The sequence below is a fragment of the Struthio camelus genome, chromosome 18 (assembly GCF_040807025.1).
Source record: "Struthio camelus isolate bStrCam1 chromosome 18, bStrCam1.hap1, whole genome shotgun sequence".
Lineage (NCBI taxonomy): Eukaryota > Metazoa > Chordata > Aves > Struthioniformes > Struthionidae > Struthio > Struthio camelus.
Genome location: NC_090959.1, coordinates 7,342,606 through 7,363,067, shown reverse-complemented (window position 1 = coordinate 7,363,067; position 20,462 = coordinate 7,342,606). Strand labels below are relative to the sequence as shown.

Genomic DNA, 20,462 nt, shown 5'->3' with positions numbered 1-20,462 from the left:
TCAGACTGCCTTTCCTCCTACAGGTACCAAAGGGTCAGTTTGTTCCTGAGAATAAGATAAGAACGCAGTGCTGCTTGTTCACGGACCTCTGGCTTTGTCTGAGGGCCACCTTCAGCCATGCTCACAGGTGCTCTGGTATGATACTTTGATAAATAAAAAGGTTTTCATGAAACTTCTGAAAACTTCTCTGTTGAAAATGCATCAAGCAAAAATTTATTTCCCTAAGGTATCATGTCAATATTGTACTAATACTTCAATGGGAAGCCGTTCTATGCCCCCTGCCCCACCCCGTTTTTTTTTTTAAGCATATTCAATGCTGTTGTATATAGCTACATGCAATAGTAATTGTATGTAATTAGTCAAACTGTAGGTCTATCTTTTCAACTAGAATTCTGTGACTCTCCTGGGGACATGTGCTCTGCAACTGTAGCACTGCAAATCAGAAACTTTGCTTTTTTTTTTTTTAAATCCAGATTGTTATCGGAAGTCTGTGAGGTGTTGGAGATTTTTTTTTGTCCTCCAGAGAAGGCGCTCTCCCCCCCCCCCCCCCCCCCCCCACTCTCCCCCCAGGTCATCTGTGGAGTACTGTCTTCCTTGGAGTATTAGACAAGTGAATGACAGCATCAGCCATTAGCAAAAGCAGAACTTAGAAAAAGTGCTGCCACTTGGAGGTAGCTGGCTGCCCTAAATAACAAAGTGATCTTGTGCTAGTGGATTGCCAAGAAGAGACTGTATCTCAATTAGGAATAAGGTTTTTCTTCTGGATTGGCAGCCTGCCTCTAAACTATGTGTGTATATGTGAGCATGATTCCTTCGTTTGCCAGCTGGACTGATGAATGGGCCTAAAACTCCATTTTCTCTCCAAGGATCCAAGTTTGCCAAAGTGATTGCCCCTTAGGATAAGGGCTGAATGTCTTACTGGTGAGGAGGCAATGGATTAGCGTGAGCATTGGCCGTGGATCGCTGAACTTGGGAGAGAAATCGATTTTATTCAAGCAGTTCCTCTGTCACGTAGGAATAAATTTGAAAACGGAGCTCCCAGAAGCCAGGAAACGTTAACAAAATCAACGAGCATACTTTTATGGGGTATTGCTATTAGTTGGGCTTCCCAAATGGCAGGCCCCAGCTGCAGTATTTCTACTGGACTTCTGAAAAATAAAGTCACAGGTGTTCGCATACTTGGGAAGTATTGTTGCTGCTGAAAGTGTGTGCCCTGCTGTCTGATGGAGTCCATTCTTCTGGCTTTCCCAAATAACCAAGAGTCAGTCAGCACCTATGCCTCTTCAAAGAGGGATTTAAACATCTTGTCTGCTCTTAAAATGGTATAAATAAAGAGTTTAAGCAGACTAAAATTCAGGCTGAAGTCTTCGATACTTGATCTGACAGAGTTTCATTTCCAGATCTACTCAGCGTAGCAGTAGTGAGGGTCTTTGTAGCAGTGCGCTGAAGTGTTTGGAGTGTATTCTGTGTAATAGGTGACTGAAGACACAGCTGTCTTGGATGCTACTTGATATGTTGTATATTTAACGATCTGAGGTCTTAGGTCCCTGCGTTAAGGATCCAATGGTATCACTGGCTGCTTGCATCTGTGCAGAGAACAGACTTCAACACCTAGAGACTTTTAGGTAGCTCCAGTTGCTGACTTGGGGGCTGGCTGAGTGGCCCTGATAGCAAAAGGGACGTTTTGGCTCTGATGCTTAAATGATATTCGTGGCTCTTTCTTACAATCTTTGTAAAGAATAGTGATTTTTGGTTCTAATCAGTGTTTTGTAGGTTATTAGTTCATTCAGCACCTTGAGTATGAGAGTCTTTCACTGGTTTTGGAGACCTTGGCAAGCCAGATGTAGCATGAACATGTCTTCTTGATGGCAAGAACGTTTTTTGGAATGCGTTTTTTTGTAGCGCGGGCAAGATGAGTGTGTTTACTCTTTGCGTTAAGATTAATTGGCTCTTACGTATATTACTAGTTGTAGGCTAGTCATGTGGGTGTGAGTATTAGAAACATATCTTGAAACACATGCAGTACATTATGCGAGTCTGTTGTGTGTTGTGCTGTGTTTTGTTAATCATGATATAAATGTAGACTCCTCTTGTGAAATGTATCTTTTTTCTTTCTTTTTCATTAAGAATCAGTTCCATGTAGGAAAACATTTAAGAAAATGGCTGTGTCTCTCTGTTTAACAGAGGCGAAGCTAATTTAAAAAAAAAAAAAAATCCAGGCAAAAAACCTCAGCTGCATCAACAGAGGAGAAGCAGACTTGTGGTCTGGATTCAGAGCAAGCAAATGAATGTGAATGTTATCGAGACCATAATCCACCTGTTGCGCTCCTCTCCCCTGGTCGTTTGTGTTCCATGAAGTGCAGCGGATGTTTTAAATAACAGCCTCACTCAGTACTCCAAATATTTGGCATTTGAATGCCGCTTTACAAGCGGGAAAGAAACCAAAGGTGATGCAGTAACGTTGCAGATTTGCAGGCCTTTGCTTCTGTCTCACTTAGTAGATAGCTGTCTCTTGGTGGCATGTTGTTGTCCTGCTCACCCAACCTGCAGAACAGATTCCTGGTGGGTGCACAACACATGCAGCGCTTTGCTGTATTTGCACTGCTGCATGTGACTGCTGTTTGGCAGCACTGTTTCTAGAGCTCCACTGATGTTCCTTTTTCTCCCCTTCTGAGTTCCTGGAAGACTGAATTCTCCTCTGCTTTTGTGTCACTCAACCTGCCAGTGAAGAGCAGTGTGAGTCCAGCTGCTTTCTGAGTGAGAAGATTCTTAAGAAAACCTTTGGGAATATTTAGAGCTTTAGTCCTGGGAATCACTGCAGTGCTTATAAAAGTGCTGCATTTGGAGGAGAGAGACTATGGAGGCCATGTTTCCCTGTACCCAGTTTAATCCATGATTCTGTTCTTACAAGTAAGGTTATTGGTCTTAATATACTCTGTGGATCTCAGATCTGGTCCTGGTGCTTTGCCTGGCTGAAGGCTCTTCCCCATTCCAATAGGATGAGGGTTTTGTTTTGCCTCTGTGCCTAGACTGTCGCACTAGACTACCGGAGAGTTGTTGAGTGGAGAACTGTGGGCCTGATCCTGCACACACCTCAGTTTCTGATTGCCAGTAATCCAGCTGAGTTATTCACTTACTATTTTCAGGTATTTCTACAACAAACTTAAAAATAGAACTGTTTTGGGAGAGGCTTCTTTGGAACCGGTGCACTAGGGGTTAATTGTATAAACAGCTGCTCTTCTAAACAGTCGTTGCCAATATCCACCTGCATCTAAACCTTTCCTGAGCTGCTCCTGCACTCCCTTTGCTGTGCCCATGTCCTCCTGTTTTAGCTGGCGTCATTTCCTTCGTGATGTGCATGTGCAGAATCACAGCAGGCCCCAGATCTTGCTCATTGCCTCACAGGTGCTATCTGGTGCAAGCTGCAGGGCTGTTCCCGCTCTATCTTAATTTAGGAGCACTGGCTCTGCCACCCCTCCCATTACAAGACTGGCAGCTTCCCAGTGCAGATGCCTACATCTCTGCTGTGTGTGTCACCGCTCAGGGAACGGGCTTCAGCAGATCAGATGATGCTTCCCTGAGCTCCCAGTTTGCAGCTGGCTTCCTCAAACGCACTCACTCCCTAGGAGCAGTCTGGGGGGAAGCTGACACTGGTCAGAGCAGCAGCCTTCTCCCTGACAACTGAGACTGGCTGTACTCGTGCTGTGCATTTCAGATCTTAAATGCCTGCCTGCTCAAAAAATGCCAGAGGTGCCTGGTTATTGAGAGTGGGCTATCAGGTAGGACGACTTCTTTCTGAGGTGAAAGACTATTGGTTTATCTAGCTCCTGTTTGTCTGAAACGTTTCTACCCGCCTGGTGAAAGGTAACCTAAGCTTAGCCGGGGTATTTGAAAGTGCATTCGACAAGAGGGGCGATGGGATATCTGTGGCTGTAAAAGACTGCAGCAAAATAAGCTTCACCATGAAAGACTCTAATACCGTACCTGGCCTCACTTCAAGTTTGTTGCCCCTGCTTAAGTCATGCTTGTTCTTTAGATGTAATTTTCAATCTTCTTTTCCAGGATGGTGCTGATTCCCTGAAAAATTTCACATCTGTTGACTGTAGAGCAGTAAACTTGCTTTTCTTAGTCACCTTCTGTGGATGGCTCAAAGCAGCTTGGGGATCCCCAGGAGCTTGTGGGGAGCAGGAGGAAACCCACTGCTTTAGAGGGAGAACAAGGTGAATTATTTAAAGGAACCTTTAAAGTTTTCATGCTGCCACTTTGATCTTCTCTGGCATCTTGGATAGGTGTAGTTTGTTTACTTGTTTGTTTTGTTTTTTTAATTGCAGTTTTCAACATACTGTCAGGACAGTTGGAGTTGAGAGGGTGGGGATGAGAACAAGCCATTGCGTTCAGGGGTAACCACCAAGTAAATAGTGCTGCAAGGCAAAAACTAAGTCTCTTGTGCGCTCAAAGCCCTGCTGTTAACAATACCAGCATAGTGACATGCAGAGTTAGCAAGGTAACGTGAAGTAGTAACTAGAAACTGAGATTCACGTAGCAAAACTGGAGATATTTCTGTCTATGTGCTCTGTACCTTTCTCTGCACAGTACCTCCAAAACAGGGCCTCCATCAGGAACTAAAACTTAGCCGACAGATTTGATGACTAGAAAAATCTGTCCTTGCTGGTGGATGTTGTGGGTGTGTGTCTCAGTCCCTCTCCTACCTGCTGTCTCTGTTCTGGGGTAAGGACTGCAACTATCAAAGTCGATTTGGTTGACTGCCCTGTCCACTCGGAGGAGCAGAGCTGCCAAAGGGGCAGAGGGCCCGTGTAGGATGTTCCTGCCCGCGTTGCTTGTGCTTCCCGCTCAAGGGAAGTAAGTGTTCCTAGCTCAGCAATGACATTTTAATGCTACTGAACTCCTTGTTTTGGAAATGGAGGCTTATTTCCATACCTGAGGAGGTTCTCCTTTTTAATTACAGTTGTTGGTCAAGTGGAAAAGGATGAAGTTAGTATGAGGCAAGAGAGGATGCTATGAACAAGAGAGAAAATGGGAAGGCGAAGCAAGCCTATCTTGTTTATCCAAAATGTTTACTTCAGAGATAAAATTGTTGTTCTACCTTTTAACACCCAGAAATGCTGCCTGGTGCATGTTTTCTGCTGGGGCTGAATTTTTTCAGTTCCTTGTAGGCCTAAGACTCGAATACAATGTGAAAATATTATGTTGAATTTCAAACTTATTGATTTCTTTTTTTGTATTTGTCTTCTAAGTTAATCAGCTCCAAACCTGTATGGGAAATAATCACACCAGTACCATAATGATCATGTTACTATCAGATGAGGAAAACCCAAACTGCTGAGCTGATTGATGAATACAGATTATTTTCTGAATTATTTTCAATAATCACATCTTACGTGAATCAGATGTCAGGGAAGAGAAAGTCTTAAATTTTCTAGAGCTGAATGTAGTGATCTTTATAGTGACAAATGGTATGTGCAGCATAGCTATTTTTTGTGTGATTACAAACAAAGAGATGAGGAATGTTCCTCAAGTTGCATCACAGGTATAAGGTATTGCTAATCTTGCAGCCAACTAGCTTTTCTTCTTTTTTTTAAATAGGAGAGTTGTGGGCCAAAGAGTCTTCCAGACAAAGCAGTGCTTTGGAGGACCTGTTATAAAGGGTCTACTCCTGTTTCCTCAGCAGAAAGCTGAATGATGTGGAAAAAACCCTTTCAGCTTCAGCACTGATTGCTTTTTGGGGGGAAGAGGGTTCTCAAGCATTTCTGTTTGTTGAAATAATGGAATGGAAATAGAACTTTTCTCCTTTCTGATCTGCCTACAGCACATCTCACTGTTTGCCATTCCAATTGCTTCTATAGGAATTTATTTTGATACCAAATACTTTACATGAGGACGCTGAATTGAGTAAGCTGTATGAAGAAGACTTTCTATTCATAATTGTGCATGTATGTGGCAGTAAATAATATATTGGGTGAAGAAAACATTACACTTTAGTGCTGCTTTGCTGAAGTATGCAAAAGTAATAAAGTTCACTGCAGTCCATTAATAGTTAAATTAATTTCTATGTTTGCCATGCATCCATCTAGCTTCCAAATGTTTTGCTGTTGATTTTTGAAGGAATCAGTGCAACTAAGCAGTTTAGAAAAGGGTGTTTTCAGAGCACCCAGGAGCTGGACACGCTCTTACTGTTGGGATCTGTGACTATTTTTAGTCTCTGCTTCCTCAGGAGTTTTTTTCCAAGTCCTATCCTGAAGGAGAGTGGCCAGACAAATCATCTCTTTATTTTAATACCTGAATGATGTCTTGTCCAGATTCCACTGTAAAAGTCAGTTCTGAAGAGATTCTTCCACCTGGTAGCTGGTATACTTGAGTACCTGAGTTCATATTCAGTGTTACCAGATGCTATTTTATCTAGTAATTCGTGTTATTCCCCTCCTAGAACAGTCCCAGTCAACTTCTAACAGTAGCAGTCTGACCCTCATGACTTGTTTTGCAAATATAGAAAAGATTTACAGAGCACAAGCCACGCTGATACCAGGGGTTCAACTAGAGCACTGGTTTAGAGGTGCTTTCTCAATCCATTTTAAAATTAGTTTTAGCAACGTTTGCTAAGTTGTGATATATTTAAATGCTTATAGGGCCTACAATTATTTTGTTTAGAAATGTTGTAGGTAGCACTTGCCTGTTGAAACCCAGGCCCTACAAGCATTAAATACAAGCGTACTTCGCAAAGGCAAGAAATCCCAGTAAATTTGATGGAGCAACTTGTGTAAGTAAAGCTTTTTATTAAGGTGTTTTCGGAATTAGGCCAAACGGATTGCTCTGTAACGTGAAATGTTCGCTCCACCAGAAAGCCAGTGAGTCTGATGTACTCCCTGTTTTCTACGTGGGGAAGCTGTGATGTGCAATGGTGATGTGAGAACTGCCCAGGGTTGCTCAGCAGTTTAATGACAAGCCAGAATAGAGACAAGGTCTCCAGAGAGCCTGCCTAGTGCATTTGCTCGCAAATCCTCTCTCTCCTGAAGGCTCAGGATACGGTGACGTACACATTATCTGATGTTATTTAAAAAAAACAAAAACAAAAAAAAGTCAGGCCTGCCCAACTGCTTTGAAAAGTATTTATTATTTTATAAATTCAAGCCCAGCGTTCTGTGGGAAGGTATGCGAATGGATAACTATGGTATTTTCTTTGCATATTTTCCTAATGTTAGAGACAGTCTCAAAGAAGTATCGCATTGTTTCATTTCCTCTCAACACTTCATGTTTTTCTAAAAATAAAAGCTAATGTCAACAACCATACAACAATGAATGAGTGAATGTGCACGTCCTGCACCCAATTATTATTATTTTTTTTTTTTTGGTAGAAAGAAAGATTTAACTGGTAGTCACATTATGAGCTATGGATAAAAATTTATCTTTTAAACCAACTCACTGATGGCTTTTTAGTTTTTTCTTTTTAAAATTACACTAATCAATTTAGAATCTGAAAATACTCTCACAAAACGGAGAACAAGAAAGGTCACTTGAGGTGAGTAAACAAGTTGGCCTCTTTATAAAAGCCAAAAAATGGGCTGCTGTCGCTATGTGCGTTAAGAGTACCTTGCACACAAAGTCTCCTTCAGTTCTGGAGCTACGTTGACGGGCATTACAAACACCTTTTATAACAAACCTCTAATTATAGTTTACTGACTCCTTAGGTTCTCCAGATCAACCTGGGAGTACTGCACCAAAAACCGGAGAGAATGTTTATACTTTTTGTGACTGATGGGTGAGCCAGATTTAGAATTGGCCCTGATTAATGTGGTACGTAGCAGCATATTTATAGTGGTGTTCTTGTTGTTGCATAATATAGTTTAGGGGTTAAACTCTGCATTTAGGAAAAGAATTTCAGAATCCATTGGCGTCAGTCCGGCTGTGACCAGCTGCTTTGGAGCAGGCCCTAACTGAGCTGGTTGAAAAATGATTCTGCTGGTTGCCAGCTCTTGCAGCTTGTCACTGTCTCACGGTATTTGATACTTTGCTTTAAAGCCCAGCATTCAGAACCAGGGACTTAAGTTAAAAATCTCAGCTTTTAAAGAAAAAGGCCTTCCGAGTTCCATGGTTATGGAGGGAAGCTAGAAAATATGAATCCTCGGGCAGAGAGGAGGGTACTGAGATGTCGTCCTCTCTCCATCTCACGTTAGCCTGTTTTTTTTTTTACTGTTATTTTTTTTTTTTCTTTCTTCTGAGTATCTCCTAACCTGGAGCCAGTCTCATGGTATTTGGGGCTTGACTTATGGCTTCAGGAGTTGGCAGTGCTAATACTGACAAGTTGATTCTTCTCTGCTTCATTTATTTATTTCTTACCCCCTTCATTTTAATGCTGCCTCTTGGGAGATTTCAGTTAAATCTATTCATTGCTGAAATATTTCTTTTCCCTTGTGTTATGGATACGCAGTTTGGTTTGATTGTGCGGTTTGTTTCTGGCACAGAAAGAAAAGAACATGAGAAAAGAATGAGAGCTGTGCCTGGAGTTGGGTGTGTGTACATATACATGTGAAGATATCATATAGCTATTAAACACATGGTATAAAGTGGAGAAAGTATATGCCAGTGCTCTGGCTTAACCAAATCCTTGGAAACAGTACAGATCACATTGTTAATCAAGGTACTGCATATCCCATGGCTGCTGGAAATTCTCACTGGCAGCTTCTCCTTAGAGATTCATGCTGTGAGCTCAGTCTCTCTTCTGCAGGAATAGCTTTTTATCCGTGCTACCAAGACCTACCCTTTATCTTCTGCATCTAAGCATTCCCCAGACTTTAATAGACCTACTTCATGGGTCTCCTGGGAATCAGTATGGGATTTTTATTTCCATTTATATTTCCCCAGCTCTGCTTCAAATTTAAGTTAGAGTTTTGTGAGAGAGCTGATCTGCTCTAATGTTTAGGGATAAAAGCAGACAGCTTTCTGCTGGTTAGCAGTTGAATTGGCTCTTGGAAGGGTCTGGCATGTACTGAAGCTAGTGAAAGGATAGGGAGTGACTGCAGAGGCAAGGAGAAGGGAAAAGTGGGGGATGAGGGAGAAGAGAGCAAGACCTCCCCTTTTTTTTGGCAGGATTACTTGCTAGATCAACTCAACAGCCCAGGGAGAGACAGCCCTGTCTAGGCAAGCAAAACCCTTCTCTTCGGGGCTGAGACCTGAGGTTCTCGCTGTCCGTCGCGTGGATTCTCAGTGGACTGCCCACGTGCTTGTAGTTAAGCACTGGCCGAAGAGCGCTGCAGCGCTGGGGGCAGCTGCCCCCCAGAAGAATTTACCAAGCGTGGCGGGGGGGAATGTTCTGATGATACTTCTATAGCTGAGATTCACAGCATCGTTCCCTGTGCCCCCAACACCCACCTCCACAGATTCAGAAATCACCTGCAAAATGGTGAAGCTGGGTAAAATCACGTGATAACGCATCACAGGTTCTTTCTGTGTGTCCTTCAGTCCTTGAAAATCTAGATCCCATTGCACTCTCGCTTGAGAATTTTTCTCTAGAGTTAGGGTGTCTAGATGCTTGTCTTTTTTTCTCCCAGATGATATCTGAGATTCTCGTGACCCCAGGAGCTGAAGCTTTTCCTAGTTGGTGCTCCCAGCAAGAGCATCTTTTATTTCTCCAAATATTATGAAGCTAGTGATAAAATTGCAAGGCTTGGCAATGCTGGTTTGGGTGCTATGCATGTGCCAAACCCTGCTGAATAAGTCTTTTATCACAGATTCGTAACAGTAGCTGTTGGAAAGGGGAGCTTCACAGCAGAACTGCTTTCAGAAGAGTGCCTTTATAAAGAAGCACTGCCCTGCAACGAAGTGCCTTTCGGGGGGAGAAAAACCAAACCCAACGTTTTTCTTGTGTTAATATTGTAAAATTTGCTCGTTAATTTGGGCAAATAAGAGTTTGCTTCCATTTCTAGACAATTTTGTCATCTTTGTACTAGCAAGCACTGTTGTGCTGCGGGCATTTTGGGGAAAAGACGTTTAAATTCTGACTAACAAATGCCAAAATATTTGTTTTGTGCAACTCTCCCTAAAGTCCTCTAGGCATAAGCTGGTCAGCCGTATGCTGGTAGGAGATGAATCAGGACACAACTAATAATTTGCTGGACTGGTAGTGGAGCGGCTAAGACAATGCTGGTTCGTAGAATGAAGAGGAAACTGGCTGATTCTGAATCTTCAAGACCAAAAATGGGTCAAGTCATCTGTTACACTTCAAATAGAAACAGAGTTTAAAGAAAAGACACGGTGACAGGGTTTCTGAGTGGCAAATGTATTGTAACAGCAAAGGGTATGTAAACTCAGGGAAGGGGGCTTATGGCGCACTTAGCTCTTGAGTACGCTCTGGTTCAAATTGACCTTTCCTTTGTGTTACTTGTGAAGTTGAGCTGATTCCGATCTGTTCAAGAGCTGTATATTTCTGAATGGCAGAAACTTAAAACTTGCCCTCCCACATGTTTGCCTGAATTAAAAGTGCTTTTCCTTTAACATAAAAATTAAAATAAAATAAAATTAATGGTAGAACCCACTTCAAAATTACACTGATGTCTGAAAATATTTTGGCTGCTGCTTTACAACCAACACCTAACTATGCTCTTCCTGAAGACTTCCCTGAAGAGGAGGGAGAGAGTGGAATTTTGCTCTATTTTCGGTTTTGTTTTGGATTGTCATCTACTTTTCTTAAATACTCAGTTTCTTATGTTGCTTGGCTGTCTCTTTGGCACAGAAGCAAGAGAATAAAACATTAAAAAAGGAATGTGATTCTAATCCCATAAAAATTGACAGGGGAACTTTGGCAGTGGTTGCAGCCTGTGAGTGTAATATATAATATTTTATTCATTCTTTAAAATGATTAGATTTCAAGCTGACAGTTTAAATGACAAATCACCTAAACAAAAAAAAAAAAAGGTATTATGCATAGTGTGAAAACTGTCAGTGTGGTTTGTCTTTGCTAACTGTGGATTTTGCAAGCTCGGTGTACAGAAAATAGGATCGTTTAGCTTTAAGCAAGCTGTGTGTGGAAGCCGAGAGTGAAGAGCTCTGGGTTTGCAGTATTAATGATTTGTATTATGATAGTACTGTGACTGCTGGCTCCCAGCCTTTTTTATACCTGAGTGAATGGCAATGCTGCCTGTCCTCGTGCGCCCGCGTCTCGCTGTCTCCTGGTCTGTGCTGGGGCTGCTTCCTTTCCCGCAGAAGGGGCCCAGCTCCCCTTTGGGCTGGTGCCTGGCTTGGGAGACCTCCCTCATCTGTGAGCTTTCTGCACCTAGAAGGCACTTCTAGGTCTAAGGGAAATGTTTTGGCAAATAAACTCCTTGTCCCTGAACGTTGCTTATGTTGTCCCCTTGCTCCCTCAAAGTGCTTATGAACTGGGCCAATAATTGCAGCTGGAAAAAATTGGAGACAGGGAAGAGGAAGATGGCTGGATTCACAAAAGGAGCCAAAGAAAGTGACAGTGATTGTTCCCCTGTGCCAGAGCGGGTGTAAATGCACATCTGCTGCCTCTTAGCAGAGCTTCAGCCGCTAGGCAATAGGATATATTGTGTAGGAAATTCTGGTCCTCATGCCCTGTTTCTCATGCATAAATGCTCACCCCAGCAGGGGAACAGTGTGCCCCTTCAGGTGACTGTTATAAGCATGAGACAAAGGAATCCTCTTCTGTCTCTTTGGTTTTCTGACGGTTTAGATGTTTTATCCAGAATGCAAGGCAGAGCCCGGGAGACAGTGACAGAATTCCCCATCCCAGAATATCCCAACGCACAGTGGGAGCTGGAGCTAATGAGGCAAACTCCTTCAGGCAGGCTAGGAATGGAGTTTCAGTTTCTCACATCCTGGGGATACTGTAAAATTAGGATTTGGGGACAAAAGGGAAACCAGTACTCCTCTGTTTCAGCTGAATTGAGTAATCACACAGCCCTGATCTAGATAGCTGATCAGGGCCCTGCTGTGCAATATGTAAAACATATAACTGTGACATATATATGTAAACATACAAGTGATCACTTCTGTCCCCCAATAATTTATGGCCAAAAGTAAAATTTAGACACTTATGTCCCTGTTATAAGCCTTTTTTTCTGTAAGAGAATTTCCTGTTTTATCTCCTAGCACAGTAATGCTCGGAGCTTGGCTGCATAAAGGATAAGAACTTCTAGCTTTTGCCTGTGGTCCTTGGAGCATCTTTGTAGGCAATCGAAAGAAAGTGAGGGGAGTGGAAGCCTGCTGCGTTCTTTCCTTATTCGGAGTGAAGCTGAATAGATGACGTTGCTAAACTTCAATGCGTGATGCTGAGTGTACTCCTTTTTAATCCATTCTGAATAGGATTTACTTTTTTAAAAACACTGCAATAGGAATTTTCAGCCTAACAAGTATAATTCCATAATTCCTTCCCTTTGTGATTGGAAAAAATAACTAAGGTGGACATGAGTTGGTCTGTGTCTGCCTGTAAATTCCTGGAGATTGGGCGTTAAACCAGGCCCTCTTTAGATGAAAATAAACATCCTGGAGGAAGTAGTTGTGTATCGGCAGAGCACTGAGGAAAGGTATATCCTCTGAAGTTTTTGGCACAAGCAAAGAGATCAATTAGAGGCAGGCCAGAAGATAGTAATGAGTTTGACTAGAGGTCTAGAAGCCACTAGTTTGAACAAACCTGAGGAGTTTGGCCTGGAGAAGAAAAGGAAGAGGGAAAGAGGAATGGCTTTCAGGTACTTAAAAGCCCATAAAAAAGAAGGGATGGTTTTATTTTCCACCTTCACAGTGAACAGGACAAGAAGTCACGGGTTTAAATGGTGGTGAAGAAAATTCCGATTAAATATTGGGAAATATTTTTCTTAAAGAAGAATAGCTTTAGGAAGGAATTCCTTTAGGTAACAATTGCTAAGCATTGAATTTGATGGTCTGAAGAGTTTGTGGAGCATCAGCCATTGGATGATTCAAACTGACAAGAAATACCTTTCAGAAGCATGATGTAGGTGGCGTTTATTCTCCTGTAAGTGGGAGTTGTCTAAATGCTTTCCTGTGGTCCCTTTAGGCAGCACTGTCATGGAATGGTAAGGTTAGAAAGGGCTGGTTTTGATCTATAAGCGAGAGATGACAAATTGCTTCTGTGGCTTGGCTTTTCAGGCACTTAAAAAGATTGAAGTGACTACAAATCATATAAGTTCACATGCCTCCCTACAAAAGCAGACGTTGGCTAGAAATATTTTATACACCTCGATTCTTAAATTTTATAGTTGTTAAGTTGTATATCTTGGCTTTCTCGGTGATACAGCCTTTCCAGCACACTAGTCCACTTGAATCGGAAGTGAGAGTGAAAGAGAGGAGGAGTGAATGATGTTGCCTATAATTGTTACAGCTATTTCTCTTTAAAGAAGTAACAGCAAAGACAAGTTCCTAGCTCTAAGTAAAAAATGGAGAAAGAGAAACATTCACTTTAGAGATGCTAAATGGTAACTCTTCAGTCCCAAATTTTGCCTTGGGAATTGGAATATTTTTAAGACAAAATCCCAGGTCCAGCTGAATGTGTATGTACCTCACTGTCCTTGTGCCTTGTCAGGAGAGGGCTGGAACCAGCTAGTAGCAAATAATTAGAGCAATTAGGCAGTATGTAGGCTCTCCGAGGAAGGCCCCAAGTGGCTGAGAAATAGATTCTCCGAGGAAATCCTTTGCAGGTCAGGACAATGCTGTGCAGCATATCCTTCACGCTCTTTCCTGCAAGAGCCTTATCAAAGATGCCAGTCTGATGCCAACTTCTCTTTGTCTGTAGGATACAACTGTTTTATAAGCAAGAGCACCGACAAGATCTCTGCTATTTATTCAAGAATGAAGTAATGAAAGATGAAAATCTCAGGAAAGCCAGGAAAGAGTTGTTCTTTAGCTGCAAACGTGCATCTCTGCAGTGATCATGAGCTAACGTTCCCATGGCATAACACCTACACTCATTGATACTGTGACTAAAATGGTTTTAAAATCAGTAGGGGGTGATTCCTTTCTACCTTTCATTCATGAGTTCTGTTACCAAAAAGGAAAGCGGAGGGGCAATGTTTAGTTTAAATTCCTTAAAATAGTCTATCTCTCCTTTTTCTTTTTTTTTTTTTTTTTTCTTAGATCCATGTAAATCAACTTAGGTCTCAGGATATAAATGAGCTTTTCACACCTTGCTAGATGTAACAACCACCTTTAATCAAATCTAGAAAAAAGCACAAGAAAGAGGACCAGCTTGTCTGTGTTAGTGTGCTCCAAGTGGGTATCTCAAAGCTAGGGACCTAAATTTGCCCTTAGAGACCTGGATCGGGGGTTCCCTGTTTTCACAGAAGATAGGTAACTGACGTGTTATTAAAACTGAGCAGAAGACATAAGCTCCCCTGAGAATCGTGCCACTTACTTGCCTATCTGTAGTCGCTTGCACTTGAATACCCATCTGTTAGAAACAGATGTGCAAGCAAAACCTGATGGAAGTAGTGCCACCACTGTGCAGCAGTGGAAGAGCAACGCTCCCACCAGTCAGCTCGGGACATGCAAAGCAGCAGACATAAGTTCAAGACCATCTTTGAAAGCTACTGAATCGTAACTGTCATAAAATAGACTGAGAGTAATTGGAAGAGACTGAAAGAGCTTTGAACACGGCCTGTCTTGTTGAGGATATTGGGAAACGGAGCAACTTAACAAGAAAACCTTGCCTTGTTCTCCTCTTTGGGGTAGAAGGTCCCATGATTTTCACAAGAAGGTGTTTGTCTCTGTTGAAGCAGGAATCTTGAAAAATGTTTGTGTTTCCCTTTCCCAGGGGACTCTTTTCCCAGTCCTGGAAATACTAATCGGCAAGAAAAAGGTAAAGCATACTGACGCTCCTTTCGGGACCATTAGATAGTGGAATTGTTTCCTTTTTTAAGTATCATTTTGCTCTTTCACAGCCTGGCCTCCTGCAGAGCACATTACATTTCTTTACTAAGGAAGCTTTGCTCTGGGACAATATCATGCATTTTCCAATAGTGTGGAAAAAAACCAAGAAACAAAACAGAGCAGGAAGAGAGCTAACAGCCATTTAAAAAAAAAAATCTGAAATGAGGTTACCATGTGAAAGGAAAACAGAATAGTCTCTATTCCTGAGGCTTTAGAGTGGTTTTGACTTTAAAATGTCTAGACCTTATATTCTCACATAGTGCAATGAATCTCTGTGCAAGAATTTAAGCATACTGATGTCAGAGTTGCTTTTTTTACTTTTTACGAATCCATTGACACAGATGGTTCAGAGCATAATGAATTTAAAACCACAGGTATATTAGGATGATCTGTGTCAAGTCTAATATTTTAAAAACATGTTCTTCTCTTTTCTTGAACAGTTACCGTGTTTAGTTTTGAGCCCCTTAGTCAATCCCGAGGAAACTGTGATACTTGGAAAGAATGGCAGAAGTGATGTTAACTTTTATGATCTGCGCAAATAGCCCTGGTGGAAATTCCTATATAGAATGACCTGATCAACTTTCTGAATGCACCGTTGTTATCACATATCCCTGGGGTTTTAATATCTAAAAAGAATTAGAAAAAAAATGCATTGATAATCCTTGTTGTCTGCTCTTACAATTTGTGATAAGCAGTTGAACTGTTTTCATGCCCCAGTCCATGCTCCCTTACCCCAAGCTCTCCAACATATACTTGAAGCAGCAGCTTCAGGCAATTCAAGGAGCTGGATAAGGTGATAGTGGCTCACATTGCCAAATTTGCAATCTTTAGCTCCGTATTTTTGGAGATGGCTTTATAGAATACTCAGATTTTTCCCAGCCTCTGGTTTGAGTTTCTGTTTAAAAACACTTAATTTCAAGAAATACAAAGACCCTCCACAGATTGCTATGGGCAGGTCTCTTTAGCTGAGGTACTCCAAGGATCAAGAAAGTCTTAGGCGTATGTTTAACCCCTAAATGAGTGTGTGCATGATCTGATACCCTCCAGAGCCATGACAGCTTTATAATAAAATGAGAGGAATAGTAATTGTGGATACTTCAGGACTGTGAGTCTACTCTGGCTACCTTTACCAAAGAAAGAAAGATAAGCAGCCAGGACAGTTTTGTTATCGCTTAGTTTTGGAGACTATAATGTTGTGCAAGTTGTTGCAGGACATTTACACAAGCTGCTGGAATACAAAACACTCAAATCAGCAGTCTAATATTTGTTTCTTATTATATGTTAAACTTTTCCTGGCTTATAAAATGTTGTCACCTGTTATGTCAAGGTCCCAGCACTCAACACTGGGCTCTTTCCAAGTGTGTTGAAACCTAACTGGTTCAGAATATACCTTTCTTCATTTTACGGGGGCGGGGGGAAGCTATTGCGTCTAGCGGGCATCTAAAGCGTTCTTCCTTATTGTGTGAACTTTCATGTTTTGTCAGATTTAGGGCTGAATTTTCCCTTAAATTTGTGTTCACATCACATGTCATAGTCCGGGCTTCAGTGTAGGCTGGCGTGTGCAGATTTTTGTAAAATCAGGGGCCAGAAGTCCAGCCCAGGAAGCGGCTGTGCCTTCGTAAAGCTTGCTGTGGCGTCACCAGCCGCTCTGCTATAGTTACCAGGCAGTGGTCAGAGCCAGGGGAGCGGGCGTGGGTGCAGACGAGGCCCGAGATACTGAGAAAGCAACTTCCAGGCCAAAGCCGAGTCAGATGGACGCAGGAACGAGTAGCATCTGTATCTTCCCGTCAGAGAACGGCTATCCTGGAAAAGCCCTTCTCCGTTAAAGAAAGAGGATGTAAGTTGTCCCTGATGAAGGGGAATGCTACAGGGGGCATGTGCGTGCTGCTGCAGAGAGGGCGAGGTGGTGAAAGTCCGTCACTTGGCTCTCCACGGATAGCTTGGAAAGCATCGTGAATTAAATTAGAAGAATAACATAGAGCAAACAACGCCATGAGTCTGCAGGGGAAGCTGTGCCTGCAGGAGAGGCTTTGAGGAAGGGATGGAGAACTGTGCTTAAGGAGCTGAGAGCATTTGAACACCTGAGTGCTTAGCAAGGGAAAATCTTTATATATCCTTCAACACTTGTCCAATGTATTTGCCTTTTTAAAAAATTATTTAAACTCTTGCTAGGAATTCAGTTTTCGATGCTATAGCCATAGTGGAAGTTTCTTGTTTATAGTATTTGGGGGCGGGGGGGGGGGGGAAGAGAGGGTTGAGCCTTCCCAAGTTGTCATATGTCTGTGCTGATTATTTTAATAAATCTCTCAGTGCTATTTATACCCCCCTCCCCAAGAAACAGTTGTCAGCAAAGTGTATCGTCAGCAGAATGTAACCTGAAAGAAGCAATTTAGTGAGCAGTAGGGTTTTGGCAGGGGACTTCTGACTGAGAACATATGTTGGCTGAAACGAGCAGAGATACTTTCAACTTGTTGCTGGGGGATGTGACGCATGTGAGATGAGGAAAACTTATCATTGACAAAGCTCTAGCACAGAATGGTTAACAAATGTTATTTTTCCTTTGCTTAAGGATCACAGCATAGTTTTCCTATTTTTCATCTTTGTTAGAAGTTCTGGCTCACCTTTTTCCAGGAGTGACTCTCTCTCTTTTTCCTTTTTTTTTTTTTTTTAAAATACGTAGTTTTTTCCCTCTGTCTGAACTTAGTTCCAGAAATCTACTTGGCTGCTTATCCCTTTATACAGTTAAGTTTAGAAATTATGAAATACATACGGCTGGCTTTACTGCTTGTACCGAGATGAGGGAATGGGGACTGGACAGCAGCAGAGGAAAATGGAGGAGAGAGAGGAAGCACATAGCTAAAAGTAAAACTGCAAGTTATATATAGATACAGGCTGCAGCAGTACTGGTCAGGTTGTTGCGATAGCTTCTTTAAATATGTTTTCGACTAGTTGAGGTTTCTAGTCCTCAGCCTATTTAATGAAGTAAGGAAGCAGTTACCGATAACCAGAGAATAGTGTCTCTGTAGCTACTAACACACCGTAGCTGGTGTGTTTGTACTTTTACTGGGTTGAGAATACCGTGGTTGGGTGCTTGGCAGTTAATTGAACTTACTAGGTTAACTTCTGATAAAGGGTAGTTTTACGAATTTACTGAAAAATTCAGTACTTTTTCAGATGCTTTACTGAAGATTTACTACAGCTTTCTCTGTGGTGACGAGGTGGGGTGAAGGGAGTGAGTTAGGAGGCTGCTTAATTTGATTGTTGTTTTATTTTTCCTTTTAGTATTTACTAACCAAGGGTCACCTTCTCTTTCAGAATTGCAGCAGTAAATGTTGGTGTAATGTGTTCTCTTCCAGCCCTGAATCTCAGTGCAGCTGAAGTGACTACTGACACTTTAAAGATGCATGCAAGCAAAGAAGAAGAACTGGAAAATGATACACTAAGGAAATATTCCATTTTGCAGGTAGGTAGCAGTTGTGATTTTAGTTTCAGTGCACAATGTATACAATGCATGTTTCTGTATGATGTAGTTTGAACAGAGAAATCTGACATATTTCAGTGTAAGAGCTTTTTCTTTTGTTGGTAGAATTGTGTAGGACTGTATTAATTGGAGAAGGTACCTGTGTAGTATGAAGTACAGTAAAATGCATGAGAATAAAATACCTGTTTTGCTTAATAACGACAAGTAAATCACCGATTCCAGTGATTGGCCATAAATAGCAATTGTGCACTCTTGAGAAAGAGGAAAAATGATGAAAAGTGGGGTAGGGAAAGGAGGGAAATTCCTTCTTCTGGGCTTCAGAGTGATTAAAAGGATTCTCCTATGAAGGCTTTTCTAGCCTGATGGCTGAAATAAATGATCACATAATGGTTTGCTCTGTTAACCCTTGAGGAAGTCAAACCATGCTCTGCTTCATGCTTGGTATAGATCTTGGGTTATGCTTGTGGTCTCTAAAGAAAGAGGCTAAGTTTTTTTGCTTTGGAATGTGATGCCTTGGGCAGGACAGAGTCCAGGTGTCCTGTACGTTTGTCCTCTTTGCCTGACTTGTTCCCACATACGTTTGTGCTGTACCACTGGCTTTTTTTCTTTTCCCTCAAATGTAAGAATCCATAAAACTTAATAAATGCTCATCTGGTGTTTTGGGGGTGAGGGAGTTTCATGAAGGTGATGTGTTTCCCCCTTGGCTTCTGCAAATCTGTGGCTAGAAGATGCATATTTGGAAATAATACTCCATTTTCCCATTATGCCATTCCAGGGCTTTGAAGAAGAAACTGGATGTCATGCCAGAGCAAAGCCATTTAATTTGTAAGAACTGCAGCTCCATGGTTAAGCCTTTATGAGCAGCTATTAGCTGGTGGGGAATTCGTTTACTTCACCCAGTTCATGATTGTGTGATAAATGACAATATCCCTATGGAAAAGGTGATTTTTCAAAACCTAGAATAATTTCTACCCGTCTTGTGCTGTGCTTGGAGACTGGTTGCTGTCAGATTTTAATAAATAATCAGTGACCCTGTTGGGACTGCAACCACTGGACTGATGCTGTTTATTTTAGCTAGCTTTCCTGATACCTTCCCAGGTCTGCGGACTAAATCTAGTCTGCTAAGCTCATGGAAACAAACTAATGGACTCTGCTGCAGCAAATGATGTACTAGTCTCCTGAGAATTGTCCTCCTTCAAGTAGCCTAGATTTTTGATTCATTGCATACTAGATGAGTCCTCAAATACTTTATATTAGTAATCCTGCAAGTGCAGTGAACGTTGTTGCTCTCACGCAACTTGGAGTTGTCCTACCGTTCTAAATAGAGAATTTGGTGAGAGAAGTGGGGTAAAGCTCCTTCATAGCTTAACTCTGCCACTCTGGCTTGTATTGGTAAACTGAGTCGGGGCCTCATGGGGGAGAGAATAGGGAGAAGGGAATTAAGTTTTATACCTCTTAGTATTTGTCACTGAAAAATAGTAAATGGATCTGGATGATTTGTGTGGAAGGTCACTGGGTAAGTGGAATAGATTCCTTTGTGTTGCATCTGCAGAAAATAATGTAGGTTATGACTTAAGGGTTTGCGCACAGAGATAGATCATGGCATTATAGCAACATGTGTCATCCTCTCTGCATGCTCATAGTCCAGCTCTAGCACATGGGGGATTTCCAATATCTTCTTAAGAACTTTAAGAACCAAACTCTCAGGGTCTCTGCTCTTAGAACGTGGCCAAATTTTTCAGCTCTTCCTTTTTTCCCCACCCTTCTCTGATGCCATCTCCCTCCCAATTCATTTGTTTTTAAAATGATTGTGCTATTGTGTGCATCAATTGCACATAGTCTGTCTTGTTTTTCTCTTGGACTAAAAGTGTGAAGAAAATCTGTTTATGGTTTTGTTGAGCTAATTCTTCCCCACCCCAGATTTTTAAATAGACTCTTTCTTTACCAAGCTTGCAAAGCTCGCAGGATGCATTGAAGTAATGGGAAAAATATGTTGTGTGCTAACCTTCCTTTTTTGTAAAACTTTGTTTACAACACCCTGTTCCTAGCAGTACATTTGGGAAGTGCA

The 20,462-nt window shown here is 41.8% G+C and overlaps 1 protein-coding gene across 8 annotated transcripts in view; it reads left to right on the top strand.

Moving 5' to 3' along the window:
* ZHX3 (zinc fingers and homeoboxes 3) overlaps positions 1–20,462 on the top strand; it is a 59,925-nt gene that overhangs the window by 5,008 nt on the left and 34,455 nt on the right. Inside the window, exons 2-4 of one of the 8 annotated variants that reach the window (XM_068911919.1) lie at positions 24–135; positions 14,798–14,842; positions 18,270–18,376. The gene's annotated coding sequence lies outside the window, so the exon portion shown is untranslated. Of the gene's footprint in view, positions 1–23; positions 136–7,744; positions 7,810–14,797; positions 14,843–16,592; positions 16,751–17,757; positions 17,776–18,249; positions 18,377–20,462 lie in introns of those variants that run through there. The other 7 variants (XM_068911920.1, XM_068911917.1, XM_068911921.1 and 4 more) reach the window with 7 other exon arrangements.